Consider the following 23324-nt stretch of genomic DNA (forward strand, 5'->3'; position numbering starts at 1 on the left):
CTTTTAGATAAGAACACACTTCATGGACTCAATTTGAGATGAGCCCCTGTGCACATTTACGGGCACGAGAGTAACCCGGAATTTCCCCTTCCAACACCAAAGGAGACATGAATTCCCTGAAGCAAACCCAGCAAATCCCTGAGGTCAACGTCGCAACTCTTGAAGCACCCCCAGCTTCCCGCATCAACTCGAGAAACACCCCAAAATTATCCACTCAATGCGAGAAGAGGAAATTTTGCGATGCAGCATCTCAAGAGAAATACCACATTACCTCTTGACAGGCAAAAAGGTACTTGACAAACTTTATTCGACTCAGAAAGTTCCCTCACACAGCCGTCATCTTTGGAGAGAACACACTTTATGGATTCAATTCGAGATGATCCCCTGTGCACATTTAAGGGCTGGAGAGGAACCCGGAAGTTCCCCTTCCAACAGCAAAGGGGACCTGACTTCCCTGAAGCAACCCCAGCGAGTTCCTTAGTTCCCCGTCGCAACTCGAGAAGCACCCCCAGTTTCCCGCCGCAACTCGAGAAACACCCCAAAATTATCCCCTCAATGCGAGATGAGGAAATTTTGCAAAGCAGCATATCAAGAGAAAAACCACATTCCCTCTTGAAAGGCAAAAAGGAACTTGACAACCTTTATTAGACTCAGAAAGTTCCGTCACACAGATGATTCTTTGGAGAGAACACACTTTATGGACACAATTCGAGATAAGCCCCTGTGCACATTTAAGGGCTCGAGAGGAACCCGGAAATTCCCCTTCCAATAGCAAAGGGGATCTTACATCCCTGAAGCAACCCCAACGAGTTCCTGAGGTCCCCGTCGCAACTCGAGTAGCACCACCAGCTTCCCGCCACAACTCGAGAAACACCCCTAAATTATCAACTCAATGCGATATGAGGAAATTTTGCGATGCAGCATCTCAAGAGAAATACCACATTCCCTCTTGAAAGGCAAAAAGGTACTTGACAACCTTTATTGCACTCAGAATTTTCCCTCACACAGCCGTCTCCTTTTAGAAGAGAACACACTTTACGGACTCAATTTGAGATAAGCCCCTGTGAACATTTAAGGGCTCGAGAGGAACCCGGAAGTTCCCCTTCCAACACCGAAGGAGACCTGACTTCCCTGAAGCAACCACAGCGAGTTCCTGAAGTCCCCGTCGCAACTCTTGAAGCACCCCCAGCTTCCCGCCGCAACTCGAGAAACACCGAAAAGTTATCCCCTCGATGCGAGATGAGGAAATTTTGCGATGCAGCATATCCAGAGAAATACCACATTCCATCTTGACAGGCAAAAAGGTACTTGACACCCTTTATTCGACTCAGAAAGTATCCTCACACAGCCGTCCCCTTTTAGAAGAAAACACACTGTATGGACTCAATTGGAGATGACCCCTGTGCACATTTAAGGGCACGAGAGGAACCCGGAAGTTCCCCTTCCAACAGCAAAGGGGACCTGACTTCCCTGAAGCAACCCCAGCGAGTACCTGAGGTCCCCGTCGCAACTCGAGAAGCACCCCCAGCTTCTCGCCGAACCTCGAGAAACACCCCAAAATTATCCCCTCATTGCGAGATGAGGAAATTTTGCGATGCAGCATCTCAAGAGAAATACCACATTCCCTCTTGAAAGGCAAAAAGATACTTGACAACCTTTATTCCAGTCAAAAATTTCCATCACACAGCCATCTCCTTTTAGAGGAGAACACACTTTATGGACTCAATTCGAGATGAACCCCTTTGCACAATTAAGGGCTAGAGAGGAATCCGGAAGTTCCCCTTCCAACAACAAAGGAGACTTGACTTCCCTGAAGCAACCCCAGCGAGTTACTGAAGTCCGCTTCGCAACTCGGGAAGCACCCCTAGCTTCCCGCCGCAACTCAAGAAACACCCCAAAATTATCCCCTCAATGCGAGATGAGAAAATTTGGTGATGCAGCATCTCAAGGGAAATACCACATTCCCTTTTGAAAGGCAAAAAGGTACTTGACAACCTTTATTCCACTCAGAAATTTCCATAACACAGCCGTCTCCTTTTAGAGGAGAACACACTTTATGGACTCAATTCGAGATGAGCCCCTGTGCACATTTAAGGGCTCGAGAGGAATCTGGAAGATCCCCTTCCAACACCAAAGGGGACCTGACTTCCGTGAAGCAACCCCAGTGAGTTCCTGAAGTCCCCGTCGCAACTCTTGAAGCACCTCCATCTTCCCGCCGCAACTACAGAAACACCCCAAAATTATCCACTCAATGCGAGATGGGGAAATTTTGCGATGCAGCATCTCAAGAGAAACACCACATTTGCTCTTGACAGGCAAAAAGGTACTTGCCATCCTTTATTCGACTCAGAAAGTTCCCTCACACAGCCGTCCCCTATTAGAAGAGAACACACTTTATGGACTCAATTCGAGATGAGCCCCTGTGCACATTTAAGGGCTCGAGAGGAACCCGGAAGTTCCCCTTACAACATCAAAGGGGACCTGATTTCCCTGAAGTAACCACAGCGAGTTTCTGAAGTCCCCGTCGCAAAACTTGAAGCACTCCCAGCTTCCGCCGCAACTCGAGAAACACCCCAGAATTATACCCTCAATGCGAGATGAGGAAATTTTGCGATGCAGCATCTCAAGCGAAATACCACATTCACTCTTGAAAGGCAAAAAGGTACTTGACATCCTTTATTCGACTCAGAAACGTCCCTCAAACAGCCGTCCCCTTTTAGAGGAGAACACACTTTATGAACTCAATTCGAGATGAGCCCCTGTGCACATTTAAGGGCTCGAGAGGAACCCGAAAGTTTCCCTTACAACACCAAAGGGGACCTGACTTCCCTGAACCAACCCCAGCGAGTTCCTGAGGTCCCCGTCGCAACTCGAGAAGCACTCCCAGCTTCCCGTCGCATCTTGAGAAACACACCAAAATTATCCCCTCCATGGGAGATGAGGAAATTTTGCGATGCATCATCTCAAGAGAAATACCACATTCCCTCTTGAAAGGCAAAAAGGTACTTGACCCCCTTTATTCGACTCAGAAAGTTACCTTACACAGCCGTCCCTTTTGGAGAGAACACACTTTATGGACTCAATTCGAGATGAGGCCCTGTGCACATTTAAGGGCTCAAGAGGAACCCGGAAGTTCCCCTTCCAACACCAAAGAGGACCTGACTTTCCTGAAGCAAACCCAGCAAGTTCTTGAGGTACCCGTTGCAACTCGAGAAGCACACCCAGCTTCCAGCCGCAACTCGAGAAACACCCCAAAATTATCCCCTCCATGCGAGATGAGGAAATTTGGCGATGCAGCATCTCAAGAGAAATACCACATTCCCTCCTGAAAGGCAAAAAGGTACTTGACACCCTTTATTCGACTCACAAAGTTCCCTCACACAGCCGTCCCCTTTGGAGAGGAGATCACAATTTACGGACTCAATTCGAGAGCAGCCCCTGTGCACATTGAAGGGCTCGAGAGGAACCCGGAAGTTCCCCTTCCAACAGCAAAGGGGACCTGACTTCCCTGAAGCAACCCCAGCGAGTTCCTGAGGTCACCGTCGCAACTCGAGAAGCACCCCCAGCTTCCTGCCGCAACTCGAGAAACAACCCAAAATTATCCTCTCAATGCGAGAAGAGGAAATTTTGCGATGCAGCATCTCCAGAGAAATACCACAATCCCTCTTGCAAGGCAAAAAGGTACTTGAAGCCCTTTATTCGACTCAGAAAGTTCCCTCACACGGCCGTCCCTTTTGGAGAGAGCACATTTTAAGGACTCAGTTCGAGTAGAGCCCCTGTGCACATTGAAGGGCTCGAGAGGAAACCGGAAGTTCCCCTTCCAACAGCAAAGGGGACCTGACTTCCCTGAAGCAAACCCAGCGAGTTCCTGAGGTCCCCGTCGCAACTCGAGAAGCACCCCCAGCTTCCCGCCGCAACTCGAGAAACACACCAAAATTATCCCCTCCATGGGAGACGAGGAAAATTGGCGATGCAGCATCTCAGGAGAAATACCACATTCCCTCTGGAAAGGCAAAAAGGTACTTGAAACCCTTTATTCGACTCAGAAAGTTCCCTCACACAGCTGTCCCATTTGGAGAGGAAAACACACTAGGACTCAATTCGAGATGTTCCCCTTTGCTCATTTAAGGGCTCGAGAGGAACCCGGAAGTTCCCCTTCCAACAGCAAAGGGGACCTGACTTCCCTGAAGCAACCCCAGCGAGTTCCTGAGGTCACCGTCGCAACTCGAGAAACACCCCCAGCTTCCTGCCGCAACTCGAGAAACAACCCAAAATTATCCTCTCAATGCGAGAAGAGGAAATTTTGCGATGCAGCATCTCCAGAGAAATACCACAATCCCTCTTGCAAGGCAAAAAGGTACTTGAAGCCCTTTATTCGACTCAGAAAGTTCCCTCACACGGCCGTCCCTTTTGGAGAGAGCACATTTTAAGGACTCAGTTCGAGTAGAGCCCCTGTGCACATTTGCGGGCTCGAGAGGAACGCGGAAGTTCCCCTTCCAACACCAAAGGGGACCTGACTTCCCTGAAGCAACCCCAGCGAGTTCCTGAGGTCCCTGTCGCAACTCGAGAAGCACCCCCAGCTTCCCGCCGCAACTCGAGAAACCCCCAAAATTATCCCCTCAATGCGAGATGAGGAAATTTTGCGATGCAGCATCTCAAGACAAATACCACATTCCCTCTTGAAAGGCAAAAAGGTACTTGACACACTTTATCCATTCAGAAAGTTCGCTCACACATCTGTCCCCTTTTAGAGGAGAACAAAATTCATGGACTCAATTCGAGATGATCCCCTGTGCACATTAAAGAGCTCGAGAGGAACCCGGAAGTTCCCCTTCCAACACCAAAGGGGACCTGACTTCCCTGAAGCAACCCCAGCGAGTTCCTGAGGTCACCGTCGCAACTCGAGAAGCACCCCCAGCTTCCCGCCGCAACTCCAGAAACACACCAAAATTATCCCCTCAATGCGAGATGAGGAAATTTTGCGATGCAGCATCTCAAGAGAAATATCACATTCCCTCTTAAAAGGCAAAAAGGTACTTGACACACGTTATTCGACTCAGAAAGTTCCCTCACACAGCCGTCCCCTTTTAGAGGAGAACACACTTTATGGACTCAATTCGAGATGAGCCCGTGTGCACAGTTAAGAGCTCGAGAGGAACCCGGAAGTTCCCCTTCCAACACCAAAGGGGATCTGACTTCCCTGAAGCAACCCCAGTGAGTTCCTGAGGTCCCCTTCGCAACTCGAGAAGCACCACCAGCTTCCCGCCGCAACACGAGAAACACCCCAAAATTATCCCCTCAATGCGAGATGAGGAAATTTTGCGATGCAGCATCTCAAGAGAAATACCACATTCCCTCTTGAAAGGCAAAAAGGTACTTGACACCCTTTATCCACTCAGAAAGTTCCCTCACACATCTGTCCCCTTTTCGAGGAGAACAAACTTCATGGACTCAATTCGAGATGAGCCCCTGTGCACATTAAAGAGCTCGAGAGGAACCGGGAATTTCCCCTTCCAACTCCAAAGGGGACCTGACTTCCCTGAAGCAACCCCAGCGAGTTCCTGAGGTCCGCGTCGCAACTCGAGAAGCACCCCCAGCTTCCCGCCGCAACTCCAGAAACACACCAAAATTATCCCCTCAATGCGACATGAGGATATTTTGCGATGCAGCATCTCAAGAGAAATATCACATTCCCTCTTGAAAGGCAAAAAGGTACTTGACACACGTTATTTGACTCAGAAAGTTCCCTCACACAGCCGTCGCCTCTGGAGAGAACACACTTTATGGACTCAATTCGAGATGAGCCCCTGTGCACATTTAAGAGCTCGAGAGGAACCCGGAAGTTCCCCTTCCAAAACCAAAGGGGACCTGACTTCCCTGAAGCAACCCCAGCGAGTTCCTTAGGTGCCTGTCGCAACTCTTGAAGCAACCCCAGCTTCCCGCCGCAACTCGAGAAACACCCCAAAATTATCCCCTCAATGCGAGATGAGGAAATTCTGCGATGCAGCATCTCAATAGAAATACCACATTCCCTCTTGAAAGGCAAAAAGATACTTGACACCCTTTATTCGACTCAGAAAGTTCCCTCACACAGCAGTCCCCTTTTAGAGGATAACACACTTTATGGACTCAATTCGAAAGGAGCCCCTGTGCAAATTTAAGGGCTCGAGAGGAACCTGGAAGTTCCCCTTCCAACACCAAAGGGGCCCTTACTTCCCCGAAGAAACCCCAGCGAGTTCTTGAGGTCCCCGTCAAACTCTTGAAGCACACACAGCTTCCCGCCGCAACTCGAGAAATATCCCAAAATTATCCCCTCAATGCGAGATGAGGAAATTTCGCGCTGCAGAATCTCAAGAGAAATACCACATTCCCTCTTAAAAGTCAAAAAGGTACTTGACAACCTTTATTCGACTCAGAAAGTTCCCACATATAGCCGTCCCCTTTGGAGAGGAGAACACACTTTATGGACTCAATTCGAGATGAGCCCCTGTTCACATTGAAGGGCTCGAGGGGAAACCGGAAGTTCCGCTTCCAACACCAAAGGGGACCTCATTTCCCTGAAACAACCCCAGCGAGCTCCTGAGGTCCCCATCGCAACTCGAGAGGAGCCCCAGCTTCCCGCCGCAACTCGAGAAACACACCAAAATTATACTCTCAATGCGAGATGAGGAAATTTTGCGATGCAGAATTTCAAGAGAAATACCTCATTTCCTCTTCAAAGGCGAAAAGGTACTTGACACACTTTATTCGACTCAGAAAGTGCCCTCACTGCCATCCACATTGGAGAGGAGAACACACTTTATGGACTCCATTCGAGATGAGCCCTTGTTCATATTTGAGGCCTCTAGAGTAAACCGGAAGTTCCCCTTCCAACATCAAAGAGGACGTGACTTACCTGAAGCAACCCCAGCGATTTGCTGAAGTCCTCGTCTCAATTGGAGAAGCACCCCCAGGTTCCCGCCGCAACTCGAGAAACACCCCAAAATTATCCACTCCATGGGAGATAAGGAAATTTGGCGATGCAGAATCTCACGAGAAATACCACATTCCCTCTGGAAAGGCAAAAAGGTTTTTACACCCTTTATTCTACTCAGAAAGTTCCCTCACACAGCCGTCCCTTTGGAGAGTAGAAGTCAGTTTATGGACTCATTTCGAGATGAGCCCCTGTTCACATTTAAGGGCTCGAAAGGAAACAGGAAGTTCCCCTTCCAACACAAAACGGGACCTGCCTTACCTGAAGAAACCCGAGCGATGTCCTGATGTCCCCATCGCAACTCGAGAAGTACCCCCAGCTTCCCGCCGCAACCTGACATACACCACAAAATTATCACCTCAATGCGAGATGAGGAAATATTGCTCTGCAGAATCTCAAGAGAAATATCACATTCCCTCTTGAAAGGCAAAAGGGTTCTTGACTCCCTTTATGAGAATCAGAATGTTCCCTAACATCCATCCTCAGTGGAGAGGAGAACACTCTTCATGCAGTCAAATCGAGAAGAGGCAATATTCCCATTTAAAAGCTCAAGAGTAATCAAGAAGTTCCCCTCCCAACACAAAAGGGGACTTGACTTCCCTGGAGCAACCTGAGAGAGTTCCTGAGGTTCCCGTTTCAACTACAGAAGTATCCCCTACTTCAAACCACAACTCGAGAAACAACACAGTATTATCCCCGCAAGAGGTAATTTTGCACTGCAGAATCTCAAGAGAAATCCCACATTCCCGCTTGAAAGGCAAAAGGGAACTTGGCATACTTTATGCTCCTCAGAAAGTTCCCTAAAATCCATCCCCATTGCAGAGGCATACACAATTTATGGACTCAACTCCAGAAGAGCCCCTATTCCCTTAAAGGCCTCGAGAGAAATCCGGAAGTTCCCCGTCCAGCACTAAAGGGGAACTGACTTCCCTAAAGTAACTCCAGTGAGTTACTGAGATCCCCGTTGAAACTCGAGAAGTACCCCCAGCTTCCCACCGAAATTCGGGAAACACCACAAAATTATCCCCTCAATGCGAGATGAGGAAACTTTGCGCTGCAGAATCTGAAGAGAAATACAACATTCCCAATTGAAAGGCAAAAGTGTACTTGACTCCCTTTATGTCACTCAGAAAGATCCCTAACATCCTTCCCCATTGGAGAGGAGAACACACTTTATGGACTCAACTCCAGAAGAGGCCCTATTCCCATTAAAGGGCTCGAGACTAATCCGGAAGTTCCCCTTCCAGCACAAAAGGGGACCTGACTTCCCTGAAGAAACACGAGTGAGTTCCTGAGGTCCCCATCTAAACTCAAGAAGTACCCCCAGCGTCCCGCCGCAATTCGAGAAACACCACAAAATATTCCCCTCACTGCGAGATGAGGAAATTTTGCGCTGAGAATCTCAAGAGAAATTCCACATTCCGGCTTGAAAGGCAAAAGGGTACTGACTCCGTTTATGCGACTCAGAATGTTCCCTAACATCCTTCCTCAGTGGAGAGGAAAACACACTTTATGGACTCAAATCGAGAAGAGGCATTTTTCGCATTTAACAGCTCGAGAGTAATCCGGAAGTTCCCCTTCCAACACAAAAAAGGACTTGACTTCCCTGAAGCAACCCGAGCGAGTTCCTGAGGTCCCCGCTGCAACTCGAGAAGTACCCCCAGCTTCCCGCCGCAACTCTAGAAACACCACAAAATTATCCCCTCAATGGGAGATGAGGAAATCTTGCACTGCAGAATCTCAAGAGAAATCCCACATTCCCGCTTGAAAGGCAGAAGGGTACTTGACTCCCTTTAGGCGACTCAGAATGTTCCCTAACATCCATCCTCAGTAGAGGAGAACATAATTTATGGACTTAAATGGAGAGGAGGCAATATTCCCTTTTAACGTCTTGACAGTAATCCTGAAGTTCCCCTTCCAACACAAGAGGCGACTTGACTTCCCTGAAGCAACCCGAGCGAGTTCCTGAGGTGCCCGCCATAGCTAGAGAAGTGCCCCCTGCTTCCCACCACAACTGGAGAAACACCACAAAATTATCACCTCAATATGAGATGAGGAAATTTTGCGCTGCAGAATCTCAAAAGAAAATCCACATTACCATTGAAAGGCAAAAGCTTACTTGACACACTTTATGCCACTCAGAAAGTTCCCTAAGCTCCGTCTCCACTGGAGAGGAAATCACACTTTAGGGACTCAACTGGAGAAGAGGCCCTATTCCCATTACAGGGCTCAAAAGTATTCCGGAAGATCCCCTTCCAGCACAAATGGCACCTGATTCCCTGAAGTAACTCGGGTAAGTTTCTGAGGTATTCGCAACTCGAGAAACACCACAAAATTATCCCCACAATGTGAGATGAGGAAATTTTGCGCTGCAGAATCTCAAGTGAAATCCCACATTTTCGCTTGAAAGGCGAAAGGTTACTTGACTCCCTTTAGGCGACTCAGAATGGTCCCTAACATTTGTCCTCAGTGGAGAGGAAAACACACTTTATGGACTCAACTCCAGAAGAGGCCATATTCCCATTAAAGGGCTCAAGAGTAATCCGGAAGTTCTCCTTCCAGGAAAAAAGGGGCCTGATTTCCTGAAGTAACTCGGGTAAGTTTCTGAGGTCCCCTTCGCAACTCGAGAAACACAACAAAATTATTCCCTCAATGCGAGATGAGGAAATTTTGCGCTGCAGAATCTCAAGAGAAATCCCACATTCCCGCTTGAAGGGCAAAAGGGTACTTGACTCCCTTTAGGCGACTCAGAATGTTCCCTAACAACCTTCCTCAGTGGAGAGGAAAACACACTTTATGGACTCAAATCGAGAAGAGGCATTATTCACATTTAACAGCTCGAGAGTCATCCAGAAGTTCCCCTTCCAACACAAGAGGGGACTTGACTTCCCTGAAGCAACCCGAGCGAATTCCTGAGGTCCCCGCTGGAACTAGAGAAGTACTCCCTGCTTCATGCCACAACTCGAGAAACACCACAAAAGTATTCCCTCAATGTGAGATGAGGAAATCTTGCGCTGCAGAATCTCAAAAGAAATCCCACATTCCAGCTTGAAAGGCATAAGGGTACCTGACTCCCTTTAGGCGACTCAGAATGTTCCCTAACATCCTTCCTCATTGGAGAGGAAAACACACTTCATGGACTCAAATCGAAAAGAGGCAATATTCCCATTTAAAGGCTCGAGAGTAATCAAGAAGTTCCCCTTCCAACACAAAAAAGTACTTGACTTCCCTGAAGCAACCTGAGCGAGTTCCAGAGGGTCCCGTCTCAACTCCAGAAGTATCCCCTGCTTCCGGCCCCAACTCGAGAAACGACACAATATTATCCCCTCAGTGCGAGATGAGGTAATTTTCTGCTGTAGAATCTCAAGAGAAATCCCGCCTTCCTGCTTGAAAGCAAAAGGGAACTTGACACACTTTATGCCACTCAGAATGTTCCCTAATATCCGTCCCCATTGGAGAGACATACACAGTTTATGGACTCAACTCCAGAAGAGGCCCTATTCCCATTAAAGGGCTCGAGACTAATCCGGAAGTTCCCCTTCCAGCACAAAAGGGGACCTGACTTCCCTGAAGAAACTCGAGTGAGTTCCTGAGGTCGCCATCTAAACTCAAGAAGTACCCCCAGCATCCTGCCGCAATTCGAGAAACACCACAAAATATTCCCCTCACTGCGAGATGAGGAAATTTTGCGCTGCAGAATCTCAAGAGAAATCCTACATTCCGGCTTGAAAAGCAAAAGGGTACTGACTCCGTTTATGCGACTCAGAATGTTCCCTAACATCCTTCCTCAGTGGAGAGGAAAACACACCTCATGGACTCAAATCGAAAAGAGGCAATATTCCCATTTAAAGGCTCAAGAGTAATCAAGAAGTTCCCCTTCCAACACAAAAGGGAACTTGACTTCCCTGGAGCAAACCGAGAGAGTTCCTTAGGTTCCCGTTTCAACTCCAGAAGTATCCCCTACTTCCCACCACAACTCGAGAAACAACACAATATTATCCCCTCAATGCGACATGAGGTAATTTTGCGCTGCAGAATCTCAAGGGAAATCCCACATTCCCGCTTGAAAGGCAAAAGGGAACTTGGCATACTTTATGCCCCTCAGAAAGTTCCCTAAAATCCGTCCCCATTGCAGAGGCGTACTCAATTTATGGACTCAACTCCAGAAGAGCCCCTATTCCCATTAAAGGGCTCCACAGTAATCCGGAAGTTCCCCGTCCAGCACAATGGGCGAACTGACTTCCCTGAAGTAACTCCAGTGAGTTCCTGAGGTCCCCGTTGAAACTCGAGAAGTACCCCCAGCTTCCCGCCGAAATTCGGGAAACACCACAAAATTATCCCCTCAATGCGAGAGGAGGAAACTTTGCGCTGCAGAATCTGAAGAGAAATCCCACATTCCCAATTGAAAGGCAAAAGCTTACTTGACTCCCTTTATGTCACTCAGAAAGTTCCCTAACATCCTTCCCCATTGGAGAGGAGAACACACTTTGTGGACTGAACTCCAGAAGAGGCCCTATTCCATTTAAAGGGCTCCAGAGTAATCCGGAAGTTCCCCTTCAAGAACAAAAGGGGTCCTAACTTCCCTGAAGTAACTGGAGTGAGTTCCTGAGGTCCCCGTCGCAACTCCAGAAGTACCCCCATCTTCCCGCCTCAATTCGAGAAATACCACAAAATTATCCCCTCAATGCGAGATGAGGAAAATTTGCGCTGCAGAATCTCAAGAGAAATCCCACATTCCCGCTTGAAAGGCAAAAGGGTACTTGACTCCCTTTATGCGATTCAGAATATTCCCTAACATCCATCCTCAGTGGAGAGGAGAACATATTTTATGGACTCAAATGGAGAAGAGGCAATATTCCCTTTTAATGGCTCGAGAGTATTCCGGAAGTTCCCCTTCCGACACAAAAGTGGACTTGACTTCCCTGAAGCAACCCGAGCAAGTTCCTGAGGTCCCCGCCGCAACTCGAGAAGTACTCCCAGCTTCCCGCCGCAATTCGAGAAACACCACAAAATTATCCCCTCAATGAGAGATGAGGTTTTTTGCGCTGCAGAATCTCAAGAGAAATCCCAGATATCCGCTTGAAAGGCAAAAGCGTAAGCGTACTTGACACACTTTATGCCACACAGAAAGTTCAATAATATCTGTCCCATTGGAGAAGATAACACATTTTAGGGACTCAACTGGAGAAGAGGCCCTATTCCCATTAAAGGGCTCAAAAGTATTCCGGAAGTTCCCCTTCCAGCACAAATGGTACCTGATTCCCTGAAGTAACTCGAGTAAGTTTCTGAGGTCCCCATCGCAACTGGAGAAACACCACAAAATTTTCCCCACAATGTGAGATGAGGAAAATTTGCGCTGCAGAATCTCAAGTGAAATCCCAGATATCCGCTTGAAAGGCAAAAGGGTACTTGACTCCCTTTAGCCGACTCAGAATGGTCCCTAACATCCATCCTCAGTGGAGAGGAAAACACACTTTATGGACTCATATCGAGAAGAGGCATTTTTCCCATTTAACAGCTCGAGAGTAATCCGGAAGTTCCCCTTCCAACACAAAAAAGGACTTGACTTCCCTGAAGCAACCCAAGCGAGTTCCTGAGGTGCCCAACGCACCTCGAGAAGTACCCCCAGCTTCCCGCCGCAACTCGAGAAACACCACAAAATTATCCCCTCAATGGGAGATGAGGAAATTTTGCGCTGCGGAATCTCAAGAGATATCCCACATTCCCGCTTGAAAGGCAAAAGGGTACTTGACACACTTTATGCCACTCAGAAAGTTCAAAAATATCCGTCCCCATTGGAGAGAATAACACACTTTATGGACTAAACTACAAAAGAGGCCCTATTCCCATTAAAGGGCTCGAGAGTAATCCGGAAGTTCCCCTTCCAGCACAAATGGGACCCGATTCCCTGAAGTAAAAGGGTATTTGACACCGTTTAGGCGACTCAGAATGGTCCCTAACATCCGTCCTCAGTGGAGAGGAGAACACACTTTATGGACTGAAATCGAGAAGAGCTAATATTCCCATTTAACGGCTCGAGAGTAATCCGGAAGTTCCCCTTGCAAAACCAAAGGGGACTTGACTTCACTGAAGCAAGTGAGTGAGTTCCTGAGGTCCCCGTCGCAACTCGAGAAGTAATCACTGCTTCCGCCGGCAACATGACCAACACCACAAAATTATCCCCTCAATGCGAGATGAGGAAATTTTGCTATGCAGAATCTCAAGAGAAACCCCACATTCCCTCGTGAAAGGCAAAAAGGTACTTGACACCCTTTAGTCGACTGAGAATGTTCACTCACACAGCCGTGCCCTTTGGAGAGGAGACACACTTTATGGACTCAATTCGAGATGAGCCCCTGTTCACATTTAAGGGCTCGAGAGGAAACCGGAAGTTCCCCTTACAACACCTAAGGGGACCTGACTTCCCTGAAGCAACCCCAGCGATTTCCTGAGGTCCCCGTCGTAACTAGAGAAGCACCCCAGCTTCCCACCACAACTCGAGAAATACGCCAAAATTATCCCCTCAATGTGAGAGGAGGAAATTTTCCGATGCAGAATCTCAAGAGAAATACCACATTCCCTCTTGAAAGGTAAAAAGGTACTTGAGACCCTTTATTAGACTCAGAAAGGTCCCTCACACAGCTGTCCACTTTGGAGAGGAGAACACACTTTATGGACTCAATTCGAGATGAGACCCTGTTCACATTTAAGGGCTCACGAGAAAACTGGAAGTTCCCCTTCCAACACCTAAGGGGACCTGACTTCCCTGAAGCAACCCCAGCGAGTTCCTGAGGTCCCCGTCGCAACGCGAGAAGCACCCCAAGCTTCCCGCCGCAACTCGAGAAACACCTCAAAATTATCCCCTCAATGCGAGATGAGGAAATTTTGCGATGCAGCATCTCAAGAGAAATACCACATTCCCTCTTGAAAGGCAAAAAGTACTTGACACCCATAATTCGACTCAGAAAGTTCCCTCACACAGCTGTCCCCTTTGGAGAGGAGATCACACTTTATGAACTCAGTTCGAGATAAGTCCCCGTTCACATTTGAGGGTTCGAGGGGAAACTGGAACTTCCCCTTCCAACACCAAAGGGTACCTGACTTCCCTGAAGCAACCCCAGCGAGTTCCTGAGGTCCCTGTCGCAACTCGAGAAGCACTCCGAGCTTCCCGTCCCAACTCGAGAAACACCCGAAAATTATCCCCTCCATGCGAGATGAGGAAATTTTGCGCTGCAGAACCTCAAGAGAAATCCCCATTCCCACTTGAAAGTCAAAAGAGTACTTGACTCCCTTTAGGCGACTCAGAATGTTCCCTAACATCCATCCTCAGTGGAGAGTAGAACATATTTTATGGACACAAATGGAGAGGAGGCAATATTCACTTTTAACATCTCGACAGTAATCCGGAAGTTCCCCTTCCAACACAAAAGGCGACTTGACTTCCCTGAAGCAACCCGAGCGAGTTCCTGAGATCCCCGCCATAGCTAGAGAAGTGCCCCCTGCTTCCCACCACAACTGGAGAAACACCACAAAATTATCCCCTCAATGTGAGATGAGGTTATTTTGCGCTGCAGAATCTCAACAGATACCCCACATTCCCGCTTGAAAGGCAAAAGGGTACTTGACACACTTTATGCCACTCAGAAAGTTCAAAAGTATCCGTCCCCATTGGAGAGAATAACACACTTTATGGACTAAACTACAAAAGAGGCCCTATTCCTATTAAAGGGCTCGAGAGTAATCCGGAAGTTCCCCTTCCAGCACAAATGGGACCCGATTCCCTGAAGTAACTGGAGTAAGTTTCTGAGGTCTCCAACGCAACTCGAGAAACACCACATAATTAGCCCCACAATGTGAGATGAGAAATTTTGCGCTGCAGAATCTCAAGAGAAATCCCACATTCCCGCTTGAAAGGTAAAAGGGTATTTGACACCGTTTAGGCGACTCAGAATGGTCCCTAATATCCGTCCTCAGTGGAGAGGAGAACACACTTTATGGACTGAAATCGAGAAGAGCTAATATTCCCATAAAACGGCTCGAGAGTAATCCGGAAGTTCCCCTTGCAAAACCAAAGGGGACTTGACTTCACTGAAGCAAGTGAGTGAGTGCCTGAGGTCAACGGGGCAACTCGAGAGTAATCACTGCTTCCGCCGGCAACATGACCAACACCACAAAATTATCCCCTCAATGCGAGATGAGGAAATTTGGCGATGCAGCATCTCAAGAGAAATGCCACATTCCCTCTTGAAAGGCAAAAAGGTACTTGACACCATTTATTCGACACAGAAAGTTCCCTCACACAGCCGTCCCCTTTTAGAGGAGAACACACTTTATGTACTCAATACGAGATGAGCCCCTGTGCACATTTAAGGGCTCCAGAGGAACACAGAAGTTCCCCTTCCAACACCAAATGTGACCTGACATCCCTGAAGCAACCGCAGCGAGTTCCTGAGGTCCCCGTCACAACTCTTGAAGCACCCCCAGCTTCCCGCCGCAACTAGAGAAACACCAGAAAATTATTCCCTCAATGCGGGATGAGGAAATTTTGCGATGCAGCATCTCAAGAGAAATACCACATTCCCTCGTGAAAGGCAAAAACTTACTTGATACCCTTTATTCCTCTCAGAAACTTCCCTAACACAGCCGTCCCCTTTTAGAGGAGAACACAGTTTATGGACTCAATTCCAGATGAGCCTTTCTGCACATTTAAGGGCTCGAGAGGAACCCGGAAGTTCCCCTTCCAACACCAAAGGGAACTTGACTTCCCTGAAACAAACCCAGCCAGTCCCCCAGGTCCCCGTCGCAAATCGCAAATCCAGAAGAACCCCCAGCTTCCCTCCGCAACTCCAGAAACACCCCTAATTATCATCTCAATAGGAGATGAGGAAATTTTGCGATGCAGCATCTCAAGAGAAATACCACATTCCCTCTTGAAAGGCAAAAAGGTACTTGACACCCTTTATTCGACTTAGAAATTTCCCTCACACAGCCATCCCATTTTAGAGGAGAACACACTTTATGGACTCAATTCGAGATGAGCCCCTCTGCACATTTAAGGGCTCGAGAGGAACCCGTAAGTTCCCCTTCCAACACCAAAGGGGACCTGACTTTCCTGAAGCAACCCCAGCGAGATCCTCAGGTCCCCGTCGCAACTCTTGAAGCACCACCAGCTTTGTGCCGAAACTCGAGAAACACCCCAAATTATTCCCTCAATGCGAGAGGAAGAAATTTTGCGATGCAGCATCTCAAGAGAATTACCACATTCTCTCTTGAAACGCAAAAAGTTACTTGACACCCTTTATTCGACTCAGAAAGTTCCCTCACACAGCTGTCCCCTTTGGAGAGGAGAACACACTTTATGGACTCAATTCGAGATGACACCCTGTGCACATTTAAGGGTTCCAGAGAAACCCGGAAGTTCCCCTTCCAACACCAAAGGCGACCTGATTTCCCTGAAGTAACCCCAGCGAGTTCCGGAGGTAACCATAGCAACTCTTGAAGCACCCCCAGCTTCCCGCCGCAACTCGAGAAACACCACAAAATTATCCCCTCAATGCGAGAGGAGGAAATATTGCGATGCAGCATCTCAAGAGAAATACCACATTCCCTCTTGAAAGGCAAAAAGGTACTTGACACCTTTTATTCTACTCAGAAAGTTCCCTCACACAGCCGTCCAATTTTAGAGGAGAACACACTTTATGGACTCAATTCGAGATGAGCCCCTATGCATATTTAAGGGCTAGAGAGGAACCCGGAAGTTCCCCTTCCAACACCAAAGGGGAACTGATTTCCCTGAAGCAACCCCAGCGAGTTCCTGAGGTCCCCGTCACAACTCGAGAAGCACCCCAAGCATCCCGCCGCAACTCGAAAAACACCCCGAAATTATCCCCTCAATGCGAGAGGAGGAAATTTTGCGATGCAGCATCTCAAGAGAAATACCACATTCCCTCTTGAAAGGCAAAAAGGTACTTGACACCCTTTTTTCAACTCAGAAAGTTAGCCCACACAGCCGTCCTCTTTGTAGAGAACACACTTTATGGACTCAATTCGAGATGAGCCCCTGTGCGCATTTAAGGGCTCGAGAGGAACCCGGAAGTTCCCCTTCCAACAGCAACGGGGACCTGACTTAACTGAAGCAACCACAGCGAGTTCCTGAGGTCCCCGTGGCAACTCTTGAAGCACCCCCAGCTTACCGCTGCAACTCTTGAAGCACCCCAAAATTATCCCCTCAATGCGAGAGGAAGAAATTTTGCGATGCAGCATCTCAAGAGAAATAACACATTCCGTCTTGAAAGGCAAAAAGGTACTTGACACCCTGTTTTCGACTCAGAAAGTTCCCTCACACAGCCGTCCGCTTTGGAGAGGAGAACACACTTTACGGACTCAATTCGAGAGGAGCCCCTGTGCACATTGAAGGGCTCGAGAGGAAACCGGAAGTTCCCCTTCCAACACCAAAGGAGACCTGACTTCCCTGAAGCAACCCCAGCGAGTTCCTGAGGTCGCCGTCGCAACTCGAGAAGCATCCCCAGCTTCCCGCCGCAACTCGAGAAACACCGCAAAATTATCCCCTCCATGCGAGTTGAGGAAATTTGGCGATGCAGCATCTCAAGAGAAGTACCACATTCCCTCTGGAAAGGCAAAAAGGTACTTAGCACCCTTTACTCGACTCAGAAAATTCCCTCAAACTGCCGTCCCCTTTGGAGAGGAGATCACACTTCACGGACTCAATTCGAGAGAAGCCCCTGTGTACATTCAAGGGCTCGAGAGGAAACCGGAAGTTCCCCTTCCAACACCAAAGGTGACCTGACTTCCCTGTTGCAACCCCAGCGAGTTCATGAGGTCCCCGTTGCAACTCGAGAAGCACCCCCAGCTTCCGCCGCAACTCGAGAAACACACCAAAATTATCCCCTCCATGCCAGATGAGGAAATTTGGCGATGCACATCTCAAGAGAAATACCACATTCCCTCTGAAAAGGCAAAAAGATACTTGACACCCTTTATTCGACTCAGAAAGTTCCCTCACACAGCCGTCCCCTTTGGAGAGGAGAACACACTTTACGGACTCAATTCGTGATGAGCCCCTCTGCACATTTAAGGGCTCGAGAGGAACCCGGAAGTTCCCCTTCCAACACCAAAGGGGACCTGACGTCCCTGAAGCAACCCAAGCCAGATCCTCAGGTCCCCGTCGCAACTCTTGAAGCACCCCCAGCTTCCCGCCTCAACTCGAGAAACAACCCAAAATTATCCCCTCAATGGGAGAGGAGGAAATTTTGCGATGCAGCATCTCAAGAGAAATACTACATTCCCTCTTGAAAGGCAAAAAGGTACTTGACACCCTTTATTCGACTCAGAAAGTTCCCTCACACAGCTGCCCCCTTTGGAGAGGAGAACACACTTTATGGACTCAATTCGAGATGAGACCCTGTGCACATATAAGGGCTCGAGAGGAAACCGGAAGTTCCCCTTCCAACAGCAAAGGGGCCCTGACTTCCCTGAAGCAACCCCAGCGAGTTCCTGAGGTACCCGTCGCAACACGAGATGCACCCCCAACTTCCCGCCGCAACTCGAGAAACACCCCAAAATTATCCCCTCCATGCGAGATGAGGAAATTTGGCGATGCAGCATCTCAAGAGAAATACCACATTCCCTCTGGAAAGGCAAAAAGGTACTTAGCAACTTTATTCGACTCAGAAAGTTCCCTCAAACTGCCGTCCCCTTTGGAGAGGAGATCACACTTCACGGACTCAATTCGAGAGAAGCCCCTGTGCACATTGAAGGGCTCGAGAGGAAACCGGAAGTTCCCCTTCCAACACCAAAGGTGACCTGACTTCCCTGTTGCAACCCCAGCGAGTTCCTGAGATCCCCGTCGCAACTCGAGAAGCACCCCCAGCTTCCGGCGCAACTCGAGAAACACACCAAAATTATCGCCTCCATGCGAGATGAGGAAATTTGGCGATGCACATTTCAAGAGAAATACCACATTCCCTCTGAAAAGGCAAAAAGGTACTTGACACCCTTTATTCGACTCAGAAAGTTCCCTCACACAGCCGTCCCCTTTGGAGAGTAGAACACACTTTACGGACTCAATTCGAGATGAAACCCTCTGCACATTTAAGGGCTCGAGAGGGACCCGGAAGTTCCCCTTCCAACACCAAAGGGGACCTGACGTCCCTGAAGGAACCCAAGCCAAATCCTCAGGTCCCCGTCGCAACTCTTGAAGCACCCCCAGCTTCCCGCCTCAACTCGAGAAACACCCCAAAATTATCCCCTCAATGGGAGAGGAGGAAATTTTGCGATGCAGCATCTCAAGGGAAATACCACATTCCCTCTTGAAAGGCAAAAAGGTACTTGACACCCTTAATTCGACTCAGAAAGTTCCCTCACACAGCCGTCCCCTTTGGAGAGGCAAACACATATTATGGACTCAATTCGAGATGAGACCCTGTGCACAGTTAAGGGCTCGAGAGGAAACCGGAAGTTCCCCTTCCAACTCCAAAGGGGACCTGACTTCCCTGAAGCAACCACAGTGAGTTCCTGAGGTCCCCGTCGCAACTCGAGAAGCACCCCCAGCTTCCCGTCACAACTCGAGAAACACCCCAAAATTATCCGCACCATGCGAGATGAGGAAATTTGGCGATGTAGCATCTCAAGAGAAACACCACATTCCCTTTTGAAAGGCAAAAAGGTACTTGACACCCTTTATTCGACTCAGAAAGTTCCCTCACACAGCCGTCCCCTTGGAGAGGAGAACACACTTGATGGACTCAATTCGAGATGAGCCCCTGTGCATATTTAAGGGCTCTAGAGGAAACCGGAAGTTCCCCTTCCAACACCAAAGGGGACCTGACTTCCCTGAAGCGACCCCAGCGAGTTCCTGAGGTCCCCGTTGAAACTCGACAAGCACCCCCAGCTTCCTGCCGCAACTCGAGAAACACATCAAAATTATCCCCTCCATGCGAGATGAGGAAATTTGGCGATGCAGCATCTCAAGAGAAATACCACAATACTTATTGAAAGGCAAAAAGGTACTTGAAACCCTTTATTCGACTCAGAAAGTTCCGTCACACAGCCGTCCTCTTTGGAGAGGATAACACACTTTATGGACTCGAGATGAGCCCCTGTGCAAATTTAAGGAATCGAGAGGAAACCTGAAGTTCCCCTCCCAACACGAAAGGGGACCTGCCTTCCCTGAAGCAACCCCAGCGAGTTCCTGTGGTCCCCGTCGCAACTGGAGAAGCACCCGCAGCTTCCCGCCGCAACTCGAGAAACACCCCAAAATTTTCCCCGCCATGCGAGATGAGCAAGTTTTGCGATGCAGCATCTCAAGAGAAATACCACATTCCCTCTTGAAAGGCAAAAGGTACTTTACACCCTTTATTCGACTCAGAAAGTTCCCTCACACAGCCGTCCCTTTTGGAGAGGAGAACACAGGTCATGGACTCAATTCGAGATGAGCCCCTGTCCACATTTAAGGGCTCGAGAGGAAACCGAAAGTTCCTCTTCCAACACCAAAGGGGACCTGATTTCCCTGAAGCAACCCCAGCGATTTACTGAGGTCACTGTCGCAACTCGAGAAGCACCCCCAGGTTCCCACCACAAAGCGAGAAACACCCCAAATTATCTCCTCCATGCGAGATGAGGAAATTTTGCCATGCAGCATCTCAAGTGAAATACCACATTCCCTCTTGAAAGGCAAAAAGGTACTTGACACCCTTAATTCGACTCAGAAAGTTCCCTCAAACAGCCATCCCCTTTGGAGAGGCAAACACATATTATGGACTCAATTCGAGATGAGACCCTGTGCACAGTTAAGGGCTCGAGAGGAAACCGGAAGTTCCCCTTCCAACTCCAAAGGGGACCTGACTTCCCTGAAGCAACCCCAGCGAGTTCCTGAGGTCCGCGTCGCAACTCGAGAAGCACCCCCAGCTGCCCGCCGCAACTAGAGAAACACCCCAAAATTATCCGCACCATGCGAGATGAGGAAATTTTGCGATGCAGCATCTCAAAAGCAAAACCACATTCCCTCTTGAAAGGCAAAACGGTACTTGACACGCTTTATTCGACTCAGAAAGTTCCCTCACACAGCCGTCCCCTTTGGAGAGGAGAACATACTTGATGGACTCAATTCGAGATGAGCCTCTGTGCACATTTAAGGCCTCGATAGGAAACCGGAAGTTCCCCTTCCAACACCAAAGGGGACCTGACTTCCCTGAAGCAAACCAAGCGAGATCATGAGGTCCCCGTCGAAACCCGAGAAGCACCCCCAGCTTCCTGCCGCAACTCGAGAAACACATCTAAATTATCCCCTCCATGCGAGATGAGGAAATTTGGCGATGCAGCATCTCAAGAGAAATACCACATTCCCTCTTGAAAGGCAAAAAGGTACTTGACACCCTTTATTCGACTCAGAAAGTTCCGTCACACAGCCGTCCCATTTGGAGAGGAGAACACACTTTACGGGCTCGAGATGAGCCCCTGTGGAAATTTAAGGGCTCGAGAGGAAACCTGAAGATCCCCTTCCAACACCAAAGAGGACCTGACTTCCCTGAAGCAACCCCAGCGAGTTCCTGAGGTGCCCGTTGCAACTCGAGAAGCACCCCCAGCTTCCCGCCGCAATTCGAGAAACACACCAAAATTATCCCCTCCTTGCGAGATGAGGAAATTTTGCGATGCAGCATCTCAAGGGAAATACCACATTCCCTCTTGAAAGGCAAAAAGGTCCTTGACACCCTTTATTCTACTCAGAAAGTTCCCTCACACAGCCTTCCCCTTTGGAGAGGAGAACACACGTCATGGACACAATTCGATATGAGACCTTGTGCACATTTAGGGGCTCGAGAGGAAACCGGAAGTTCCCCTTCCAACACCAATGGGGACCTGACTTCCCTGAAGCAACGCCAGAGAGTTCCTGAGGTCCCCGTCGCCACTCGAGAAGCACATCTAGCTTTCCGCCGCAACTCGAGAAACACCCCAAAATTATCCCCTCCATGCGAGATGAGGAAATTTGGCGATGCAGCATCTCAAGAGAAATACCACATACACCCTTGAAAGGCAAAAAGGTACTTGACACCCTTTTTTCGACTCAGAAAGTTCCCTCACAAAGCCGTCCAGTTTGGAGAGGAGAACACACTTGATGGACTCAATTCGAGATGACGCCCTGTGCACATTGAAGGGCTGGAGAAGAAACGGGAAGTTCCCCTTCAAACACCAAAGGGGACCTGATTTTCCTGAAGCAACCCCAGCGAGTTCCTGAGGTCCCCGTCGCAACTCGAGAAGCACCCCCAGCTTCCCGCCGCAAATCGAAAAACACTCAAAAATTATCTCCTCCATGCGAGATGAGGAAATTTGGCGATGGAGCTTCTCAAGAGAAATACCACATTCCCTCTTGAAAGGCAAAAAGGTACTTGACACCCTTTTTTCGACTCAGAAAGTTCCCTCACACAGCCGTTACCTTTGGAGAGGAGAACACACATTATGGACTCAATTCGAGATGAGCCCCTGTGCACATTAAAGGGCTCGAGAGGAAACCAGAAGTTCCCCTTCCAACACCAAAGGGGACGTGACTTCCCTGAAGCAAACACAGCGAGTTGCTGAGGTCCCCGTCGCAACTCGAGAAGCACCCCGAGCTTCCCACCGCAACTCGAGAAACACCCCAAAATTATACCCTCCATGCGAGATGAGGAAATTTCGCGATGCAGCATCTCAAGAGAAATACCACATTCCCTCTTGAAAGGCAAAAAGATACTTGACACACTTTATTCGACTAAGAAAGTTTTCTCACACAACCGTCCCCTTTGGAGAGGAGAACACACTTTTTGGACTCACTTAGCGATGAGCGCCTGTGCACATTTAAGGGCTCGAGAGGAAACCGGAATTTCCCCTTCCAACAACAAAGGGGACCTGACTTCCCTGAAGCAAAACCAGCGCGTACCTGAGATCCCCGTCGCAACTCAAGAAGCACCCCCATCTTACCGCCGCAACTCGAGAAACACCCAAAAATTATCCACTCCATGCGAGTGAGGAAATTTGGCGATGCAGCAACTCCAGAGAAATACCACATTCCCTCAGGAAAGGCAAAAAGGTACTTGACACCCTTTATTCGTCTCAGAAAGGTCCCTCACAGCCGTCCCATTTGGAGAGGAGAACACACTTGATGGACTCAATTCGAGATGAGCCCCTGTTCACATTTAAGGGCTCAAAAGGAAACCGGAAGTTCCCCGTCCAACACCAAAGGGGACCTTACTTCCCTGAAGTAACCCCAGCGAGCTACTTAACTCCCCGTTGCAACTCGAGAAGCACCCCCAGCTTCCCGCCTCAACTCGAGAAACACACCAAAATTATCCCCTCAATC

The sequence above is a fragment of the Moschus berezovskii genome, chromosome 6, assembly GCF_049115385.1.
Source record: "Moschus berezovskii isolate FMDL1 chromosome 6, NW_MosBer_1.0, whole genome shotgun sequence".
Lineage (NCBI taxonomy): Eukaryota > Metazoa > Chordata > Mammalia > Artiodactyla > Moschidae > Moschus > Moschus berezovskii.